A 22,510-nucleotide genomic window follows, 5' to 3' on the forward strand; every position below is an offset into this window, starting at 1 on the left:
GGTGACAAGTGGCTGCCTGTGTCTCCCACAGGACCAAGTAGGTAGCAGCAAAGAGAAGCTGTTCCTCCGTGTACCATGCGCCTCTCCTGCCCGCCATCTCTGGGCTGAAGTGGTCCATTTGTCTCTAACACAGAGGACAGGGTGAAGCTTGCCCCAGGGCCCCAGAGGGCTGTGTGGATGGTCTGCTTTGAGAAGTAGGTAATTTCTAAACGTAATTATTAATTTCATGCTTATCATATGCAAACCTCTGCTTCCCAGACGAGATGAAATTGATTTAATTAGAAATTCCATCATCGAGCCATTTGGATCTGAGCTTTTAATTAGGATCACCAGCAGCACCCCAGCCCCAGGTTGCCAGAGGGGCTTCTGCCTGTGACTGTCCTCTAGGAGGGCACAGGCCTGGCTGTGGTGTACGGGCACCCCTACAGCGCCAGCGTCCCACAGGCCAGGCAAGCACCTGTTCCCCTCAGCACAGCGCGTGCCATGGGTGGGGCCTCTCTTTTCTCTTGGCGACCATCTTACTCTGTCGCAGTGAGGAAGCCAACATGACCGAGGTGACTTAGAGAAGAGTTTATTTGGGGCTCACAGCTTCGAAGGGCGAGTCCGTGACTGTCTTAGCAGACAGCACAGCAGGCAGGCAGGCCTGACGCTGGAGCAGCAGCTGAGAGCTCACATCTTGACCCCCAAGTGTGAGGCAGAGAGCGCTAACCGGGAATGGGTTCGCTTTGGGGGGGCACTTTTTGAGACAGGCTTTTCCTATGTAGTTCTGGCCGTCCTGTAATTCACCCTGTAGACCAGGCTGGCCTCAAACTCAGAGGTTCACTGCCTCTGCTTCCTGCCATGCCGCTTCCCTTTAGACCTTGAGGGTTGAGGTGCACTGTGCCCCAGAGCCTTTGGTCATCCCTTCCCAGAGCAGTGCATGTGACCCTACCCGAGGAATTCTCATCTACGGCAGAGCGAGTCTGCCCCTGAGTTCTCCCTTACAGCACCCACATCAGGGCAATGCCACTCCCCCACCTCCCCTTGCCTCCAGGGCTCTGCTGAACCTTGTCTCTCTGCTTCCACAGTAACACTCTGCCCCACACCCCTGCCTCCACTCTGGCTGCCCAGCACCCTATCAAGACAGGAAACTGGCACTTGGATTAATTTCCTATTCTGAATTGTTCTGCTGGGGGGAACCAGCAGCACAGGTAACGGGCCTTGGACAGAGACATCCTGAAAGACGCGTGCTCAGTCCCCGCCTGCCCTTTTAAGCAGTACAAGTTTTCACAGGAGCCCAGCACACTCCCACCCCCACCAGGAGGCAGGGAGCTGAGAAGAATGGGATGTGCCGGGAGGAGGGCGCCTGGCTCGCCCGGCGTCGCTGACAAAGGAGCCGCACTGAGGCGTCGGGAGGCAGGGCCTGGAGACAGATAAGAGCATTCGGGCAGGGAGCGGGCCCTGGGTCGAGAGCAAACAAGATCTTCACATCAGCACTTGCCCTACTTCATAAGCAAAATGTAGATCAATAAATTACACTCCCTTTCGCGGGCTTGCACGCTGACTGTACCACCTCGTCAGCGGCGATCTCGGGGGAGGCGGGTGGCAGCTGAAGCCTGGGTGGGGAGGGCTAAAGTCAAGCTTGGCACCCTCAGAACCACAGCTCCTGGGCTCTGTGCAAGGAGCTAAAACGAAGCCCCCAGAGGTAAGACGCGGGTCGCTAGGTCACTGAGCCGTCCCAGATCACCATCTCACGGCGCCTCAGTCTCCTTGTCTGTGAAGTGGGCATCGTGATGAGAATCGGGTGTTTGTGGAGGTCACAGTGAGGGGCAAACAGAAGGATAAGCAGGAAGGAAGCTGGGGAGAGGGAAGAGACCCAGATGCCACAACCACTGTCCTGTCGGGGTGCGGGTGGCAGGATGCAGGCCCTCTCTGCTCTCTTGTGTTAACCCTCGCTGTAAGTGGAGGAAAGATCAGTGTGGAGAAGGGGAAGGGGAAGGGGAAGGGGAAGTCACCAGGTCATAGACCAGCTCGATGGCCTCAGAACTCCAGGGTCCGCGCTAGGACTAGGGTTGAGTGGGAAGAGCAGGAGGAAGGACTGGGAGATGAAGTTGGCTACACCTGGCCCTGGCAGTCCTGTGAAGCGGGGAGCAGTGTTTGCGGTGACCGAGTCTGAGAGCCTGTGACACACTGAGAATCAACCTGTCCCGGTGTCTGCCCCCCCCCCACCGTCTCCTTCCTTCCCCACACAATAGGACCACTGTTTCCTACTTTGTTTTTCAGATAAGAAAATATGTCCTGAGATCATACAGCAAATTGTAAGGCAGGATTTGAACCCAGGTCTGTCTGGCTTCCCCTGAGGGGTCTCAGCCTGTCCCTCCCTGGCACTACCCTGTGTTCACACACGGCTTCCAGCCCTTCCCTCACACCATCTCCGGGCTGAGAGGAAGCCTGAACAAGGGTCAGGGTCGCTCCTGCTGCTTCCCCTGCACCCCGAGCGTCTGCTTTACACCATTGCATCTGCCCTGTTCAGTGAGAATTTAATGATCGGCCTGGCCCTCAGCCAGAACAGCGGGAGGGACTCATGAAAACCTCTCCCAAATCTGGCGACCCTCCATGGGCTGCAGGAGTTGGGGTAGGGCCAGGAGGACCTCTTGGTTTAATGCCCAGAGTGGTTGCCATTGCACAGATACCCTGAGGTCCACTTAGCAAGAGGTGTAAGCGACGGGGGCGTGGCTGGCCTTCAAGGAAATGAACCGCTGTCTGCCCACCACTCTCCCCAGTCAGCGGAGGCGCTGTGTGTGTGATGGACTGCACTATATTAATATAAGATGATATAATGGGGTGTATTAACATCATTGAACACACGAGATGATAAAAGTCACACAGCTAGCACTTCCTGTGATTTATGAGCACAGTCAGGCCATATTCAGACCGGCCAGGCAGCGAGGAGGAAGCCCCGCTGGGACTCTGGGGTTTGGCTGGGAGGGGGTGACAGCCAGAAGCAGGGCAAAGCACAGCAGGCACAGCCGTGGGGTGCCCGGCCAGGTGCCCAGCTGGAGCCCCCAGAAGCCCTCCCCAAAGTGGTTTCCATCATGGTGCTTGCCCCCACCTTGGCAGATGACTTCTGTGGCTCCTCCTTACTTGGTCCTGGGGCCCTCCTCAGCCTCCCCGGCTGGCACAGCCTCCTTGTCCTCAGCCCTACGCCCCAGGGCTCACAGCACAAAGGCCCAGGCTGCCCCTCTCTGTTCACCCCTCAGATGAACCTTGAAGGCCAGGATCCCAGCCAGCTGACCTCCCCTGGGACACCAAACTTTGTGTCAGACTTTGCGGGTCCCCAGCAGGAATTGCCAGGTCTCAAAACAGCCGCTGTATCTGTCCTTCCTGCTCTTCAGGCCAAAGCAGCATTAGGACCCTGAGTCTGCCTCATGGCCCTAGCCTGACTTAGCATCAGGTGTGGCTGGCCTTATTCTGGAAACAACCAGAACCTATCTGCCACTCACCAACTCTGTCATGTGGCCCCTACCAAGCCAACTCCCATGCCTCTTGCAAGATGGAACCCTGTCTCCTCGGCCGCCCCCCAACACCCTCTCAAACACCTGCATGCCTGCCTACAGCTGGAAGGACCTAACAAAACCCATTAACTCAGTTTCTCCCTCCTCAGGAGCCCAGCAGGTCCTGTAGGATCTGCCGGCGCCTGATCCCTTTCCACCATTCTCCCCAGCTCTGGGCTGTGCTACCCAACATCCTAGGGCCTTTTACCTGAAGTTCCCACTTGCGACAGCACACACTGCCCACAGGTGTGTGGACTGGGTGCCTCCCGACTGGAACGTCAGACCCTGAGGAGAACCATTTGCCTCTCTTCCCGCCTACCACAGCCCCAGGACGTAGACCAAGGCTATGAATGACGACCGACTTTGAGCAGGTGTCTTGGAGCGGCAATCCACTTTTACTGGCTCTCCTCAGTAGGTCCCATCAAGATTCTGCCAGAGAGGAGTTCATACAGGACGAACACGAGATGGCTTAGTGGGTAAAGTCGCCTGCCATGAGGCCGACAACCCGAGTGTGATCCCTGAGGTTCACACGATGGGGGAGAACCCATGCCCATAAGTGTTCTGACCTCCATCTCCACGTGCCATTTGCCCAGATTCATTCTGTCATCAAAACTCACTGCTGCCAGCCCACCGAAGGGGACAGGTGCTGCTCCCTTCCCTCCGAGGGGTGCAGGATCATGTTTAATGTCACCCAGGTGGCGAGCAGATGAACCACCTGCACTTCTGCTCCATGTGCCAGCAAAACCTGCCACCTCCACAGGGAATGAGTTCTGTCACCTCTGAACCCCTGGGACCTGAGGAGGAGGCCTCCTGCACGGTCCTCAGGCCAGAAATGCCAGGGACGGGACACTGCTTCTGCTGCTCCCAGCAGGTGCATACGGAGGAGGCGTCCTCAACCCCTTGCCTTGGAAGCCTCCACAGGTGCCACTCAGTTCTGCACTGCAAGCCACACGTCCATCATGCCCCAGCTCCCGGGACTCCGCAGAGCGCAGGGCAGCCCCTCTCTGGTGTGGAGGATGCGGCCCACAAAGGGACTTCCTCATTAAGACTTCTGCAGCCTTTCCCTGATGCTGCTCTGCACGTGGGTCCAGAGGTCACACAAGTAACACAACTTCACCTCAGGCCTGTCCTAGAAACCTTCCCTGTCGCCGTCGAGGCCACTGTCACCTCTGTAACTAACCGTAAGGCAGATGCAGAGACTCCAGGAGTGCCATCGGCAGCTGCTGCTGAGATCTGGGCCCTGTCCCTCCACCTGGCCTCCTCCCAAGTCCGTGAAGGCCACCAGCACATCTGAGTCTTGTCCAAATCATGTAGGCGTGGACAAGAGGTGCCCACAGGCTCCACAACACCCAGTGTGAGGTGACATGTTCTGCAGAGGGGGCCTTTTTTACCCTGAGGGCCCCAAAATTCCCAAACGGATTAAGTGGGCCCCTGAGGCCAGCTCAAGAAACAGCTTAGGGGGCTGCCATGCGCAGCAGGCATGACAAGACCTCACAGCAGACAATGGTCTTTCAGGGAATCATCACAGGAGAACGAGAGCGGAATACAGCGACTGGAATCCCAGCCCGCAGGCTGAGACAGGCACACCATGTCCTTGAGGCTAGCCTGAGCCACACAGGTACCTCCTGTCTGGAAAAAGCAGAGCTCTGTAGCTTAGCGGTAAGTGATTGCTTGCATGTTCAGGGCCCTGAGTCCATCCTAGCATAGCAAAAGTAGGGATCCCCAAGATCCTGCCCAGTCCCCTCTGCACTTCCCACCTGTGTCCCTGAAAAGACCCTCTCACCCATGACCCTCGGCCCTGGCCTCCCTTCCCACGGCTGTGTCTCTGACAGAGTTTCTCTAAGCAGGTAACTTGCAGCTTCACGGTGGTGGTCTGTTCTAGGCCCACCCTCTCAGCGCTGAATCCACCTCCCATTCAGAGGTCCTAGATCTGACCTTCACACGGGGAGCACAGCTGCACCTACCGTGCTCCCCAGCTATACCCAGTCCCCACAGGCATGGCACTCCCTGGTTCTGTTTTGTGTTCCTCTCCCTCCAGTCTGGTCTGTAGTTGTGACACAAGAGCATGATGGGGACAGAGTGGCACCTGAGACCCCGCCCCCACACATTCAAGAATACAGATGTGCATACACGCAGGGCACCAGGACCCGGGTGCACACACAGCACTCGCTGAGCTCCACACATGCGCTCTCTGCACAGCATACGGGCTTACTGTGAGAGGTGAACCTGATGACGCCCACAGTCTGTGCATACAAACATGCCTCTGCTCGGCATGCATGCTGCACGCATACCATGCATGCACACACGGAGACTCGGGACAGCAGGCAGCTGGCAATCCCTTTGAGGATGCAAAGGCCTGTTCACAACCTGTCATCCCGCACACTTAAGAGGCTGAGGCAGAAGGACTACGTTCTGTGCAAACTCGTGAGACTGTCACAAAGCGGGGTAAAGGGGGCCTGGAGCCATAGCTCAATGGTAGAGCACTTGCCTAGCACGAGCAAGGTCCTGGGTTCAATTCCCATAACTGAAGGTAGAGAAGGGGATGAAAGGAAGGGCAGGGCTGGGGTGGGAGAGAGGAGGGAGAGTGGGGAGGAAGAGAAAGAGAAAAGGAGAAAGAGAGCGATTGAGATGGTAATTTCCCACCTCCCAGCCTGCTCTCCCGCAAGTACCCCAGCAGGAGACAGCAAGAGAGCAGAAGCAGGGGATGGGGTGGGTAGGTGAGGGCCAGAAGGGCAGTGGCCAGGAGGCAGCAGGCTGGAAGAGAACTAAGGATGGGCTCTGGGCAGCCCCTAGACTGTAGCTGTGTCCTGTCTTGCCAGCCTCTTCTACATGAGGAACAAAAGATGAGGAACAAAAGAGATGGAGGAGCCTCCTCGCCTGCCCCAAGTTTCCCTTAAATAATCACGAGGGAGCCAGGACCTCCCTGAGGACCACAATCCTGCAGGGGAAGAAGGGTACAGTGATGTCTGTAATTTGTTTAAATAATCCCGCTGAACTGGAAGAAAATTAACAAATGAGAAAGCAGCTCGAAATTAATCAAACTTCTCCCTGTCCATGTCCCCCCGCCCCGCGCTTTCTGTCTTAATGAAGGTTATTTATCCAACGAGCAATAAAACAGGGAATTAAATTAAACAGGCCCTCTGTTCCCTCCTCTCCCCACCCCATGAGGCAGTGGCCCTTCTACAGCTTTATAACTGTGCAGGCTGGAACTGTGGCAGACAGGGACACCAGGCAGAAAGAGTCAGGACCCCCATTTTCCATCTCTGGTTTGCTTAACCACAAGGCTGGTGGCAGATAGTGGAGGGTCCTGTTGCTGGGTGTATCAGATGGGGGGGGCTTAACGCAGGGCCCTGTTGCTTGGTGTATCAGATGGGGGGGGCTTAACGCAGGGCCCTGTTGCTTGGTGTATCAGAGGAGGGCTGGTGCTCAGCAGGCTCCAAGTGAGGAAGATATACCAGAAGCACCACCTTGGGTCCCTGCCTCTCAGCTAGGTCAAGCATTCTCCTCCCACAGAACCTGTCCACTAGCTCCACCCTCACCGGAGAGGGACTTCCCTGACAGCCCTGCTGTGTCCCTAGCAGACCCACACATCCCATTGCCCCTCATGCCCTGATGCCCCGACCTTATCTCTGTCTAGGGAGAGTAGTCACCTTGAGGAAGCCACCTCCGTAGACCTCCCCGCCAGAGCTGCTCTCTCTGCCCCAACTGCACTTCCGCCCACACCTTCCCCATCACACTGACCATCCAAGAGCACATCACGCCTCCTCATTCCAGGAAGACAGATTCATTCACTCTGGCCAACACCCCACCCAGCGAATCTGCTCCACACCTCCCTCCAACGGTTGGAGCCCCATGGCATTTGCTAAATCTGAGGGGCCCAAGACAGACATAGGCCAGAGGATGCGCCACTAAGGGGGTCCCTGTCTCCTGGTCACTTGGCATCTCAGGCTGGTCTGAGGACACATAGGCCTCTAGATTCATTCCACTTAGCTGCTGCACACAGGAGTGAGCGGCCTGCTCCCTGATAACCTGTCTTTAAGCACTGCCTGAAAAGAAACCACGGCTCTAAAGTTAAAAGGTGCCCAGTTAAAATGAAAATGCTTAGCCCGGCCACAGCCACTGGCTCCTAACAGCAGATCTGCCTAACTCCTGGGGCATTCTCTCTCTCTCTTTCTCTTCCCCTCTCTCTCTCTCTCTCTCTCTCTCTCTCTCTCTCTCTCTGTGTGTGTGTGTGTGTTCTCGCTCATGTGTGGCCACCCCCATGGGTGAGGACAGCAGGCACAACACAGCCACGGTTGAATTATTTATTCCGTACATTGTTAGCACAGTAGAGAGAGCAACTGTGTCTCCAGGCTTCAATTAAAATATCAAGGCACCCACACTGTCTGCCTAGCCACACGACTCCCACTGACTTAGGGCGAGAGGGCCTCCATTCGCAGCCAGCACCCTGGCCAGCACCCCAACCCTGTCTCTGCCTCCCACCTCAGGTTTGTTTCTGCATCATGGACGACATTCTTGGGAGTCAAGAGCCCTGGACTCAGCCCACCAGTCTCCCTCCAGGACCACTTAGTCAATCCATGGCCTTAAAGAGCCCTGAAGTTCCCAAGGGGCTTGGCCCAGCCTTGAAGTAGGACTGATCTCTAGCCACTGGACATCCCTAAAATTGCTATGTGTGGCGTCCCCTCCACCCAGGGATGGTCACAGTCATTAGAAATTAACTTTAAAAACAAACTAACAAATTTTTATTTTATAATTTAAGTGGCTCTTTTTGATGGGCCTGTACTGTTCCACTAAGCACTGAGCCATACTTTGGATAGTTCCTAATTTCTGTGTCAGCAGGCTTGAGGCCAGAATGAGCTTGGATTTCTGATGTTCATCTTCTGAGTGCTGGGATTACAAGCGCGCGCCATCACACCTGGTTTGTGTGGTGCAGGGAGATGAGCCCAGGACTCCATCCATGCTAAGCAGCCACATCCCAGGCCCTTAGAAAGGGACTTTGAAGTCGGGCGGTGGTGGCACACACTTTTAATCCCAACACTTGGGAGGCAGAGGCAGGGGGATCTCTGTGAGTTCAAAGCCAGCCTGGTCTACAAGAGCTAGTTCCAGGACAAGCTCCAAAGCTACAGAGAAACCCTGTCTTGAAAAACTGAAAAGAAAAAAGAAAGGGGCTTTGGAAAGGTAAAATGGGAAGAGGTCAGCCACACCAGAGAAGTGGGCTTACACCAAGGTGGGTTTCTGAAGCTTTCATCACCTCCATCAATGCCAGAAACCCCTGATTCCGGATTCCAGAGAGGAGACGCAGAGGGCGAGAGCCAACGGTTGCTGTGGTCACAAGCTAACTGGGTCACCCAGCAGATCCGATTCACTAGCCCCCAGATGAGAACACGAGGCCCAGTGAAACAGAGTGGGCGGGCTGAGAAAGAGCAGTGCATTGGTGCCACATGCCCAGGGAGAGAGCGCTACGGGAGGCGGCTGTAGGAGGGGGCTGCAGGGAGAGTGGAGGGGGCTGCAGGGAGAGCACTGGGGGCTGCAGGGAGAGCACTGGGGGGCTGCAGGGAGGGGGGCTGCAGGGAGAGCACTGGGGGCTGCAGGGAGAGCACTGGGGGCTTCAGGGAGAGTGGGGGGCTGCAGGGAGGGGGGCTGCAGGGAGAGGGGGGCTGCAGGGAGAGTGGGGGGCTGCAGGGAGAGTGGGGGCTGCAGGGAGAGCACTGGGGGGCTGCAGGCAATGCCACAGACCCCCAAACCTCCATGAGTCCTTACTTTTAAAAACTTGTTTCCATTTTCACATGTGTATGGTATGTCCATATGTGAACATGTTTTGCATGTGAATGGGAACACACAGCACATACATGTGTGTGCTTGTGTGTGGAGACCCAAGTCAAGTGTCTTCCTCCATTATTTTTCTGCCTGATCACTGAGGCAGGCCCTCTCAATCAAACCCAGAGCTTGCCAATATGGCTACTCTTGGTAGCTAGCTTGCTTTGGGAGATCCTTGCCATTATGCCTACCAAGCACTAATGTGAATTCTAGGGATTCAAACTCTGATCCAGTCTCTTGGATTGCTAGCACGCTAACCACTAAGCTACCTCATGGCCTTTTGATGCTTCTACTTTAACGGATCCAGCATAGAAACCCATCTCCATTACTAAGATGCTGCATCCCAGACACCAGTAGGATCTAACATAGCAGAGGGCACCACAGACAGATCTCACACAGCCGAGGGCACCATGGACGGATCTCACACAGCGGAGGGCACCATGGACAGATCTCACACAGCCGAGGGCACCATGAGTGGATCTCAAACAGTAGAAGACACCATGAATGGATCTCACACAGCGAAGGCACCACGGACGGATCTCACACAGCCGAGGGCGCCACGGACGGATCTCACACGGCGAAGGGACCACAGACGGATCTCACAAAGTGAAGGCACCACGGACGGATCTCACACAGCCGAGGGCACCACGGACGGATCTCACACAGCGGAGGGACCATGGACAGATCTCACACGGCGAAGGGACCACAGACAGATCTCATACAGCGAAGGCACCACAGACGGATCTCACACAGCGAAGGCACCACAGACGGATCTCACACAGCCGAGGGCACCACGGACAGATCTCACACAGCGGAGGGACCACGGACGGATCTCACACAGCCGAGGGCACCACCGACAGATCTCACACAGCCGAGGGCACCACGGACGGATCTCACACAGCCGAGGGCACTACGGACGGATCTCACACAGCCGAGGACACCACGGACGGATCTCACACAGTGGAGGCATCTGTCTGTGTGCTGAGGCGTAGCTTGAAAACAAGCCCAGCAGCAGATGAGCCTCGTGGAGAGAGACTTTGGCCAGAGAAGCTACAGGGAACTTCCCGGGCACACAAGTCGCTGTGATGAGGGCCATCCATGTGCCTGCCTTCACACCTCATGGGGTAACATGTCTGCAATTCACGCTTCATGGAAACAACACACCTTAAGGTGTTCAGGAATGAGAGAAGGGGCAGCTCTGCCTTAACAGGAACGGCAAGGTAGAAGGGGGAGCTGCAGGGGGTTGCCTAAACACATTAGCCCCGTTCAAGGTTTCCTAGGGGACTTTACCGCCTCTCCACCTCTCCCGCCAAGCAAGCCACCCTGTCCTCAGCTCCTCTCCCTCACTGCCAGCCTTAGATCAGCCCCCATTTCATAAGAGGAGCTGAATATGGAGGTCTTGCCCCAAGCACTGCCAGCGACACTCTGCTCTACTTCCCAGGCTCTGCCATTCCCACCTCAATCCCACCTCCCTGAAGCTCACCTGATCAACTGCAAGACTGACTGCTCCCAAGAGATAGGTGCCCTCCCTGAGGCACCGAGGCACCTCCCATAGATACCTGGGCACCATTCTGTCACATTTCCTGTGCCAGAGGAGCAGCCCCCAAACTATACATCAAGTCAACTACCAGGAGGGTGTGAACCAGGAACAGCCGGGGCTCCAGTGTGTGGCTCTGTAGCCAGCAGAATGCATGCCTCAAAGACTGGCTAAGAACATAGAAAATGCTCACCGCTGTGGTTGGTGCAAACACTAACCACAGGTGTGAACTCAACCTGCTAAATTAACAGAAGGCCGTGGGGAATGTGCACAAATCAGGTTTCCACCTGGAAGGGAAACGGGCTATCTTTATTTGCCCCTGTTATTTTATGGATTTATTTTATGTTTATGCATGTTTTGTTTGCACAGACATCTGTACATGCCTGATCAGAAGAGTGATGATGGGTCCCCTAGCACTGGAGTTATGGATGGCTGTGAGCTGCCAGATGGATGCTGGAAATCAAGCCGGGTCCTCTGGAAGGGCAGCCGGTGCTCTCAACCTCTGAGGCATCTCTGCAGCCCTTTCTTTGCCTCTTTATGTTGTTTCTGTGTGTGTGTGATTATCCGCATGTGTGTATGCGTGGGTGTATGCGTACACTTGTCAGCATCAGAGATCAATATGACGGGTCTTCCTCAATCACTCTACCATATTTTTCAAGTTTTTGAAAGCTTTATTTTTATTTTATGAGTCGAAGAGTTTGCATTAATGCATTGCCATGTGCATGCAGTGCCCATAAAGGCCAGGAGAGAGATCCCCTGGAACAGGAGTTCTGTAGGTGCTGGGATTCAAACCTGGGCCAGCCTGTTCTTCCTCTTCCGTTTTCTTCCAAACCTACCACAAATATATGGGCTTTAAAAGCCCAACAGGAAGGAGATGGAACACTGGCCATGCACAGACGCAGGACCGGCTATCCTGTCTCAGGCGAGCAGACCTACCCAGAGGTGCTGGATTTGAGAGGGTCTCCTCTTGACCTCTGGGCACGCAGAGGCAGAGCAGCAGACTCTGACCCAGACCAGCTGCGGCTCTAATTGGCTGCATGCCCCCCCCCCCACACTTTCTATGGGTTTTGGTTTTCTCATCTGCACAGGGCCACTGTCTTGATGGCTCTGCAGGGTGTGTGGAGTGAAAGAGAAGCGACCACGAGGGCTGGGGCTGTAACTCCTCTGACAGAACGCAGGCCTGGCCTACAAGAAGCCCTGGGCTCCACCCAAACCCTGCATAAAGCAGAGGTTGTGGGGCGTGCCCGTGACCTCAGCACTTAGTGGTGGAGACAGAAGAATCTGAAGGCCAGGTTTATCCTTAGCTAAACAAGTTCAAGGCCAGCCTGGGACACAGGAGACCCTGTCTCTAAACAAATAATTTCCCCAGGCATGGTGGTGCACACCCTTAATCCCAGTACACTGGAGGATCTCTGAGATTGAGGCTAGCCTGGTCTACATACTCCAGAACAGTCAAGACTACATATAGAGACCCTGTCTCAATAAGTAAGTAAATAAATAAATAATAAAAATTAAATAAAAAACAAGGCGTTATGTCATCACAGATAACAGCAGTAGTCACTAGAGATCCCTGAGCCCTGGCTGGAGAGATAGCTCAGCAATTAGGAGCACATACATCTCACTGAGGACCTGAGTTCAGTGTCCAGCACCCAGAGCAGACAGCACACACAGCCTGTATCCAGTGGCCAGGGAGTCAATGCTTCTGTCGTGTGCACATGCCCAGACACACACACACACACACACACACACACAGACACTTAAAAGTAAAACAATAGTTCTTTAAAAACATATTTAGTGGTTGGAGAAATGGCTCAGAGGTTGAGAGTCAGGCTCAATACCCAGCACCCACATGGGAGCTTATAACCATCTTTAACTTCAGTCCCTGAAAACCTGATCCCTTCTTCTGGCTCCCTGGACATAACACTCAAGCACATTAAAAAAATAAAATAAAAAGTAATTTTTTAAAAGGTCAAAATGTTTTAACTTTAAGAAAAAAATAAAGCCGTGAAGCCCAGGAGCACGTCGGATCCACGTGCTGTGCCCGAGACACAGAGTCTGGGGACTGCCTCAGAAACTTACAAAGGAGCACAGCCACCCAAAGGGGACAGGCTGCTCCTCTGCCCTGTGCTCCAGGAGCTGTGTGTGGCTGAGGAGGCGCCAGCAGTCGAAACGAACACTCTCCGTACCCAAACAGGCTTTTCCACGCTGCCTCTTCTGCTCAAATGTCTCCCGTTCTCCTCTCTAGATTCTACGAGGGTCTAGAAAACATCCTGTTTCCGGCTGCACAGAGGCCAGGTCAGGACCAATCACAGGGCACATGTGGAAGTGCCTTGCCTGGTTGAATGCAGAGGTAAGGCCCACCACCAGGCACCATCTGGTCCAGCCTGGCCCTGTGTAGAGGAAACCGCCCTACAGAAATAGGCACAGCAGTGGAGACAGGGTCACCATCACACGTGACAGACAATCTTGTTCCAAGAAGCCACAGAAGCCAAGAGTGTCACCTTGCCACACAGAGAAAAGGGCCCTTTCACACCCGTAAGAGCGATGCTCAGAAACCACACAGATGTCAGGGGGAGGGGGTTCCCTCGAGCCCTGAGGACAAAGAAAGTCTCTATGCAGTCCCCCAGGGTGCCCGAGATCTTGACCAAGGGTCCATGGGGCCGGCCTCTCCTGTGAAATCTGGAATATTGAACTACAATCAGTCCTGTAACACTGCCCTTTAAGAGAAAGTCAGGCTGGTCTGTAGCTCCCTGGTGTCCTGGATGGTTGGTTGTTCAGGAGACCCCCAGGCTAACCCAGTGGCCTGAAAGACCCCAGCTGGATGCAGAAGCAGAGGCCAGCAGAGCTTTAGGCCAGGCCCCTGAGGGGGTGGGGCAGGTGAGGGCTCCTGCTAGGTTTGTTGTACTTTCCTAATTGGTTTTGTGTCTGTGTCCCCGGGTGCTCAAGATACTCAGGGCCATCTGAGCCACTTAAGCAATTTAAAATAATCAAAGCACTTACAAGGTACTCAACTGGTCTCCACACTCCTCAGCCCTCGGGCAGGGGCAGGGACTTCTGTTGTGTCCCCAGTTCCCCACTTCCCGCTGCCAGAGGAAGCAACCCTGAGCCTAGGCAGCCTCCCGCAGGTGGGACAGTCAGCTCTCCCAGGCAGGAACGTCAAGCTTGATGTCTCTCCTCCTACTGCCCGCTTAGTAAACAGGGACCTCGAGGGTCCGAGGGTCTGAGGGTCCGCTATCAGCAGAAGCCAGGCTTGGTGGTGGCGCTGGCCTTTAACCTCAGCACTCGGGAGGCAGAGGCAGGTAGAGCTCTGTGAGTTTGAAGCTAACCTGGTCTACACAGTGAGTTCTAGGACAGCCCAGGGCTATGTAGAGAGACCCTGCTCTCTGAGACAGACAGAGAGAGAGAGAGAGAGAGACAGAGACAGAGACAGAGACAGAGACAGAGACAGAGAGACAGAGAGAGAGATCTAGGTGTACCATGCCATCCAGACCCTGGCAGAGTTAGTGCTGCCCCTCCCTCTCCTGGACCATCTTGGGGACAGGACGTAGGTGCAGCTTCCGCTGTGCTGTGTGGGCCCAGGAGCCCCACTACTCCCCTGTCACTCTCCTCCAGGGTGGGCCTCCTGCCCCTTCAGGACAGTTTGCCTGGGATAAGTTTCAAATTCCCCCGTGCCCTAGAGGAAGGCTACAAAATGGGCCACAGCTGCTACTGGCCTGTCCCACAGGGCACCTGCTCTCGCCAGCACCAGAGGGAAACTGAGGCCTGGGAAGGACTTGACTCCAGGACCTCCAGAAGGAGAGGGCCAGGGAAACCCAGCCTCTCCTGTACACCTGGGTACTGGGTTCCAATCTTTCTACTGCTCAGTGAGCCATGGCATCTCTCCCAGCTCATGGCCCTGGAAACTGGTAGCAAAGCCAGGATTCCAACCCGGGCTGCAGCTTCCTTTCCTCAAGCAGATCCGTGCTCACAGGCCCAGCCTGTCTCCCTCACCGGGGGACCGATGCCTCGGCCTCATCCCCCCACAGCCATCCAGGCAGCCCCAAAGGCACCAGCTGAGAGAACTTTCTGGAGCTACAGAAATCAGGGGTGTCCTGGGCCACGGGAGGGAGTACAAGTGAGTCGGGTGCCCCACCCCAGAAATGGCCCGGAACTGAGTCACTTAAACAATGGGGGGCAGGGCCAGGCATGAGGCCTGGACACACAGAGGAGGGGGTGAGGTTAAGGGACTCCCGGCTCCTTCCACAATGTCTCCCTCATCTCCCTCACCCCATCAGGCCCCCAGTGGCACCCTGGGAAAGGTCAAGTATTACATCGAGCAGACCTCGGTTTCTTTTTCTTTCCGGCACGTGCGGGTCATAAAAATGCTAGTTTAATAAATTGGGGGCATGGAAAGGTCGGAGCTCATCAGAGAGGAGGCAGGCGGGGAGGCGCTGGCCCTAACTTTGAAGACCCAGGCCAGGCACTGACCCAGCTGCAAACCGTGCATCCCTGCCTGCTGACTGATCAGCTGATCTTCAGTCAGGGGCTGAAACCTGAGGGACAACCAGGAAAAGCTGCCTCCATCCTGCCACCTAACGTGCTGAGGGTGGGAAGAGTCAGAAAAATTCTAACAGGTTGAGCTGGGCCTTGAAAAAACACCAGCTAGCCCATCAGATGGCAAAAGGAATGTCCCAGGAGGGAGCAGGAGACGGCCAAGGTTGGTTCTGGAAAACATGGACCCGGTTTAGCTAAGGAGCGGGGTCATGGCCTGCCTAGTCTGATGCCCTCAGCTCCTGAGACAGCAGCTGGGACATCACAGTGAGATGGTAGTGTCGCCAAGCCATGGGCTTCACTGGTAAGGGACCAAAAGCTGTTCCCAAGCCACCAGCCCCTCACAGGGCCAGCCACTGTGGGAAGGACAGCAGGGTCCATGTCAACTGGTCCCCTTACAGGAGCCTCCGGACACCAATGGTCACCAGCCTTCCCTGAACCTCATCCTCCCCTGCCCTCCCCTGCAGCCCAGGCATCCACTGTAGTGGTTTGAATGAGATCGGCCCCATAGGCTCATACATTTGAATGCTTGGTCCCCAGGCAGCGGAACTGTTTGGGAAGGATTAAGAGGTGTGGCCTTGTTGGAGATGTGTCACTGGGGGAGGGGGGTCAACTCTGCGGCTTCACACTTGCCCCTTCTGCTGTGGATCGATGTGGACTCTCAGCTCCCGCCTGCTGCCATGCTTCCTGCAATGATGGTCACGGCCTCACCTCTAAAACTGTGAGGAAGCCCCTAGGTAAACGCTTTCTTTTACAAGCTGCCTTGGCCATGCTGTCTCTTCATTGCAACAGAAAAGTAAGACATCCAGAAACCTGTTCTCGGGACACCAGCATTCCAGACCCCGTTAAGAGCTCTGGGCACACACTGCAGGTTCTGCCAGCGAGCCACCCACACCCACTTCGGGGGCAGGAGATGGTGGGGAGGAGGCTGAGCTGGGTCCAGGTGCCCAGAGCATACTCAGGCTCTCCAGGTGGCCTGTGTGACACTGAGCACACTCTTTAGTTGTCCACACATCTGTAAAAGGAGGTTAGCCCCTGAGCGCCTGCTGCTGGGGGACTGGGTGGTGCCCACAGAGAAGGCCAGGTTGAGGCTGGTGTGCCTGCCTCTCGGAGCTCCTTTTCTTTATCTCAGTCACCCTGAGCTATGATGGACGGAGCAAACCCTATCGAAACCCAACTCTACAAAGACAAGGACAAGGAGTTGGGTGGGACACGAAGAGCATAGAGGGAGTGTTGGGGGAGGAACACAGCCAGATGGTGACCCTGGTGTGATGCACTGTGAGGTGACCTCAGCTACCCCCTCCCCATGCAGGAACTTCCAGGGGAGTTACTCAGACCTCAGCTGCACTCAGACCTCCCCTCCCTCCAGGAGCCCTGCAGCTTGACAGTGGGACCTCAGCAGCTCTGAAGCTGTAGGTCAGGAGCAGGAAGCGGCAGCTGTGGCTGTGTCCCACCGACTTTGTCACGTCATGACATGTTGTATTTGGGGGTTCCAGGTATACCCAAGCTTTGGACATGGTAACACAGCAGAGCACATACGATAACTAGGCAATTGAGGTTTTTGTTTTTTAAGCCTCAATTTTGCTGTTGTTGTTGTTGTTGTTTTTTCAAGACAGGGTTTTCTGTGTAGCCTTGGCTCTCCTGAAACTCACCAGGCTGGCCTCGAACTCACAGAGATCAAGCCTCATAATTAAAAAAAAAAAGTTATATTATTTTGTGTGTCTGTGTGTGTGTTTATGTGTATGTGTGGTAGTGTGTATACATCACAGTTCATGGGACTCAGTTCTCTCCTTCTACCATATGGTCCCTGGAGATTGAACTCTAGCAATCTGGCCTAGCAACAGGTGCCTCTACACCCACTGAGCCATCCCACTGACCCAAAATACCATAATTTTAACAATATATTTTTATTACTTATTTATATCTCTCTGTGTGCATGTGTGTGTATGTACGTGCATGCGTGCCCACAGAGTTCAGAAGAGGGCAACCGAGTCTCCTGAAGTGGTGAGCCTGTGATTCTGAGCCCCCTGATGTGGGTGCTGGGAACTGAGCCTGGTCCTCTGCAGGAGCAGCAAATGTTCTTGTGCCTGAGCCGTCTCTCCAGCTCCTTGAGGAACGTGTTACTCTAATTATTCTTTATCAATAAAAATTCAGGAGTCAGACATTGGGGTAAGAACCTGAAAGATCAGAGAAGCAGAGACCTTCCTCCAAACAGAGCCAGATCCCTCTCTGCCCCACCTTCCTACTTCCTGTCCTATCTATTCTGAGTCTTCTAAAACCCCTGTGGTTCATTTTGGTTGGTTAGTGACTAACTCCGCCCTCTGACTCCAAGCAAGTTTTATTTGTCAGAACACAATCAAAATATCACACAGCATCCCCTCAAGATGTTTAAGTAAGTTTATGACTTCGTGGTCAGCTGTATTTGTACCTGTTCTGGGGTCCATGCAGCCTCAGGCCTGGACGAGACACATCTGAGCATAAGGACCTTCTGTAACTCAGACCATATGAAAGCAGGAGCAGGCCAGATAGGGGTCTGGTCTAGAAAGGGAGCCAAGGGGAGAGCAGACAGACAGGTCCGTACGCATGCACATGACCCTGACGGTGACGGCAAGGAGTACCATGAAGAGAAAGTGAGGTCAGGTGGGAGAGGAGCCTCAAACTGAGGGCCGCAGGAGAAAGAGCCAGCTGGGCACTCAGGAGGCCGAGACAGGCAGATCTCTGTGAGCTCGAGGCTAGCCTGGGCTACAGAGAGAGACCCTGTCTAAATAAATAGAGAGAGGATTCCACATAGAGGAGACAATGGGGCCAAAGGCCCTTGGGTTGAAAACCAGTTCAATGTCTTCAGCAATGTGAAGAAAACAGTATGGCTGGTGTGGGGTACACCCTTTATGGCTGGTGTGGGGTGCATTCCATATGGCTGGTGGGGGGTGCACCCTATATGGCTGGTGTGGGGTGCACCCTGTATGGCTGGTGTGGGGTACACCCTTTATGGCTGGTGTGGGGTGCATTCCATATGGCTGGTGGGGGGTGCATTCCATATGGCTGGTGGGGGGTGCACCCTATATGGCTGGTGTGGGGTGCACCCTGTATGGCGGTGTGGAGTGCATTCCATATGGCTGGTGTGGGGTGCACCCTGTATGGCTGGTGTGGGGTGTACCCTGTATGGCGGTGTGGGGTACATTCCATATGGCTGGTGTGGGGTTCACCCTGTATGGCTGTGGGGGGTGCACCCTGTATGACTGGTGTGGGGTGCACCCTGTATGGCGGTGTGGGATGCACCCTGTATGGCTGGTGTGGGGTGCACCCTGTATGGCTGTGTGGGGTACATTCCATATGGCTGGTGTGGGGTTCACCCTGTATGGCTGGTGTGGGGTGCATTCCATATGGCTGGTGTGGGGTGCACCCTGTAGGGCTGGTGTGGGGTACATTCCATATGGCTGGTGGGAGATGCACCCTGTAGGGCTGGTGTGGGGCGCATTGCATATGGCTGGTGTGGGGTGCTCTCTGAGAGACAGGATGTAGCTGAGGGTATCAGGTGACACAGGCCTCCAGCAGGACTTGACACTGTTAAGCACAATGGGAAGTCAACACCAGGTTTGAGCAGCTGAGGCAGGGGGCACAATTTGAGCTCTAGAAAGGTTCAGGGGGCTGGAATGTGGCCTGGGGATGGGGGCTGCCTAGCACTGCAGAAGGAAAGCCCTGCATAAACTGGGCCTGAGGGTGTGTCTTGGGTTTCCACTACTGTGACCAAAGTGAACTCACACTTTCGGGTAGCACTCCATCACTGAAGGGAGCCAGGGCAGAACCCAAAGCAGGGCCGATGCCAAGGCCGAGGAGGAGAGCTGTGTCCTGGCTGCTCCTATGGTTTGCTCAGCCTGCTTTCTACACACCCAGGACCACCTGCCCAGAGGTGGCTCTACCCACAGTGGGAGGGCTCCCACGCCCTCCCACATCAATCAAGAAAATGCCCTATAAACTTGCCCCTGGACCAGTCTGATGGAGGCATTTCCTCAGCTGAGGGTCCTCTTGCCAGACAACTAACTTGTGTCAAGTTAGGGGAAAAAATGAATAAGTAAAAATAAAAAACCCAGGACTTAGTGATGCCTGTCAGTCCAGCACTGGGGAGGCAGAGGGAAGAGGGTCAGTCTTCATCTACATAGAGTCTGAGGCTGGCCTGAACCATTGGAGACCTTGTTGAAGGGGAGGAGGGAGAGAGAGAGGGAGGGAGGGAGAGAAAGAAAGACAGTTCCAAACACTTAGCAGCCTGTGGAGAAGCATAAGGCAGAGCCAAGCAAGAGGCTGGGAGGGAGGGCAGGGGAGAGGCTGGGAGGGAGGGCAGGGGAGAGGCCGTGCCCAGGATGAGTTCAGAACTAACCCAAGCCTCTGCTCACAAGAAGGAAGGGCCCAGTGCCCATAAGTCCCAGCTTTGGGCCTGGAGGCCGTGTCATGCCTTCCGGGGACACAAATGGCAACGGAGGTTGGGGACTCTCAAAGCTTCTCTCATCCACGACCTGAGACATGGTGAAAACACATGTTTCTTCCACAGGAAATCTGGTCTCAGCTCTGCCACAAAACTTCCAGGAGCCCTGGGCAGAGGCTGAGGGCTGCGCCTTGGCCCTGCTCAACAGCCACGAGCCATGAGGCCACTCACAGCCCCACGTGCCATGGCAGTACGCTCAAGGCCAGGCTGGGGCACTAGGCCCACCTGGAGCCCTGTCACTACCCGTGGCGACACGCCCAAGCTCGAGGCCCTCACAGGAAGAAACGAGAAGCCCAGCAGATGGCGGGAACTCTCCAGGATCAGCCTCAAAGGTCACCGTCTGTTGCAGCCTGCCTGCTCCCGGTGCTTGGGCATTGAAGCAGTGTCTCCCGCTGACTTGAGGCCCAGCTCCAAGCTGGGTGTGACATTTCCCGTGGGCTGACTGTGTGCCAGGCCCTGTGCTGACCTTGCTCACACCTCACCTCCTAATTCCATCCACTTGGCTGAGGGGGTCGGGGCAGTTGTCTACGCACTTTGTAAAGGAAGGGCAGGCTAAGGCCAACCAGCGTGCCCAAGCGGTCAGCCCGGCCGGCCCCTCCTCCAGGCCTCAACACTCTCCTATGAGAGGATCAGCTCCTCTGAGTTCTCTCCAGGCACAGGTTGGAGCCTGCACTCTGCTCTGGCCACCTTCAACAGTGTCTGTCCTCAGAGGATCCTACTGGCTCAGTCAAACTCTGGCGTCAATGGCTGCTTCAGTAAGTGGGGAGGTAATGACTGGAGGAACGAGGATTAATGCTAAGGCTTGACCTTGCTTAAGGCTGTCACCATTTACATGGTGTCCACAGCCTCTGCCACGTCCTCCTCAGGGGCTTCGGCAAGGTGTCCGAGGGAGAACAGGCCAAACCAAGGCCGACTGAGCAGGATGTAAATGGTTGCAAGGCCTGTGGATCCCCAGAGTCAGGCATCTGCTCCCCAAAGATGGCCAGGCCCCCATCCCACTTCACACCGGTTTGTGTGAGCAAGCCGTCTAGAGGAAGACAGAGATCTGCCCCTGACATCCCATAGCCCCCTCCAGGCACGCTGACCCATGGAACTCCCTTCAGAGGGGAGGAAAGCTTTGATCACAGCAACAGAGCCCAGGTCCCCCTGCATCTGGTGGGGAGGCAGAGTCAGACAATGACACCCCCATACACACACAGGGGAACAGATACCCACATGCCCCAAAGCTGGAGGGCCAGCTGGGGCAGTCTGAGCTTGCCCTGCCCACCTGCCCCAAGCTAACCTCCTTGCCTCTGCAAATGGCTTCTGAGTTCCTGGGCCAGCCTCTCAGCTCTGTCAGATTCATTAGCGAAGAAGCCGCTTGTCCCAGCTTGGACCACTGACATCACTAAAAGGGACCCAGGGAACACTGACCACAACCCCTTGCTGCTCCCCTCCCCCACTTCCTCTCTTTCCAGACCAGCAATCAATGCAGCCTGCCCACCTCACAAGGCAGGCGCAGGCCTGGCAGCCAGGCCTCTTCACACCTGACCAGGAACCAAGGTGGCCTGAGCCCTGGCCCCTGTCACACCAACTGTGCCATCCTTGGGCAGAACAGCACAGAAATACCAGCCACCCCCACCTCGGGGGGCCTTGAGCACCTTGTCCCCCAGATATATGTGGTCCTGTGAATGTACTTTGAAGTCTAGCACCCAGATAGACCGTTCTATGGGCTCAGCACACAGAAAGTCGGGGGGCCCTTCTCTCTTGAGCACCAGGAGAAGAGTCTCAGGGTTCCATGCAAGGCTCACTTGCATAGAGTGGGGGCTGGGCCAACATCACTGGGAGCACAGTTGGGTGGCCCAGGCTGCCTCCCTCCCAGGCCTGGCAGGGCCTGAATGACTCAGCTGTCCCAGCCATCAGTGGAATAGGCCTGGGACAGCCAGCCCCAGTTTTCCCATTGTCCCCTCCTCTCCCTGAGGCTGGAGGCCTGGGAAGACCCAACCAGGCTGTTCACTCCAACGCAGTACTCTGAGAACCCACGAGATGATCAGGATCATGAGGTCCCTAGGGACTCCCTGAAATGTCCCCTGCAGGGACATCGACTCCTTAGAGGTTCCTGCTGTTCCTACACCAGATCAAGTAAAACCACCCAGGAAAAGGCCATCCTGAGAGCACAGCAGGTGCATACGTGTGTGCACACACACTTATGATAGCTGCAGAGGGAGGCAGGGCACGCAGTCTGTAGTGGGGTATCTGAGACCAGTCACGGCTCAATTCTACCCACCAAAAGGGACCTTCCTCTCTCTTCTCCCCTCCTGGAGTACACACAGCACCATTCCAGTACCGACGTCTCCTCAGCGTTAGACAGATGAGATCCGGGTGAGAGGCACTGGCTTCCTCTCCCCCCATCCTAAGTGGCTGAAACAGCCTTTCCCAGGCCTCAGCAAGCTCTGGAGACCAGGGCAAAGGGACCCAGATGTCAGAGTCAGAGAGACCAGTGGCCTCTTCTCATCCCTTCCTCCCCCTCCCCCTCTCTCCCCACCACTCACACCACAGACAGAGCAAAGGAGGCAGGCTCGGGGGTGGGGGGGGGGCTGGTGCATAATTATTGGTAAAATGCTCGTAACGTTC

At 55.3% G+C, this 22,510-nt stretch overlaps 1 protein-coding gene across 2 annotated transcripts in view; it reads right to left on the minus strand.

The window, feature by feature from the left end:
• Grm4 (glutamate metabotropic receptor 4) overlaps positions 1-22,510 on the minus strand; it is a 76,476-nt gene that overhangs the window by 52,304 nt on the left and 1,662 nt on the right. The gene's annotated exons all lie outside the window — the stretch shown is intronic.

This window comes from Microtus pennsylvanicus, chromosome 7 (assembly GCF_037038515.1).
Source record: "Microtus pennsylvanicus isolate mMicPen1 chromosome 7, mMicPen1.hap1, whole genome shotgun sequence".
NCBI classification, from domain to species: domain Eukaryota; kingdom Metazoa; phylum Chordata; class Mammalia; order Rodentia; family Cricetidae; genus Microtus; species Microtus pennsylvanicus.